This window comes from Nannospalax galili, unplaced genomic scaffold (genome assembly GCF_000622305.1).
Source record: "Nannospalax galili isolate Female #2095 unplaced genomic scaffold, S.galili_v1.0 scaffold3278, whole genome shotgun sequence".
In the NCBI taxonomy this organism is placed as follows: domain Eukaryota; kingdom Metazoa; phylum Chordata; class Mammalia; order Rodentia; family Spalacidae; genus Nannospalax; species Nannospalax galili.
The window spans coordinates 106,781-107,485 of NW_008341673.1; positions in this window are offsets into that span (position 1 = coordinate 106,781).

The window sequence follows — 705 nt, forward strand, 5'->3', positions numbered from 1 at the left end:
TTATATTTTAAAGGAAAAACAATATATTGAATCATCTATGATAGGCACTCAGAAGTGGCACATGAGATCAAATCCAATGTTTAAAAATATTTTAATGGCAAAATTACAAAATATAGTAACTACAAAAAATCCATATAGCAACAATACATGAAATGATATAGAGTTAAAAACTTGGCCAATGAGTGCTGAATGGTGGAAACCTGAGAGATGAGCCAAACATTGAATGGGAAGAGTCATGCGGGACACTTAGAGCTTCCTGTGAAGTCCTAGACTTTCTTTCTGGTCTTTTGGAGACAGGGTCTCTCTGTATACAAACCTGATCTAGAACTATCTATGTAGGTAGAGTAGGCTGGCCTTGATCTTTGTGAATCCATCTACCTGTGCCTCCCACCTGCTGAGATTTAAAGTGTATGGCACCATAACCAGCAATTTCTAGCCCTAACAGCTACTTGCATTAATTGCATACTTTTTAAAAATACAAACCTGATCTAGAACTATCTATGTAGGTAGAGTAGGCTGGCCTTGATCTTTGTGAATCCATCTACCTGTGCCTCCCACCTGCTGAGATTTAAAGTGTATGGCACCATAACCAGCAATTTCTAGCCCTAACAGCTACTTGCATTAATTGCATACTTTTTAAAAAAAAATTTTTTTGGTCTTTTTGAGACAGGGTCTCCCTGTAGCCCCAACTGTCCTGGAACTCAC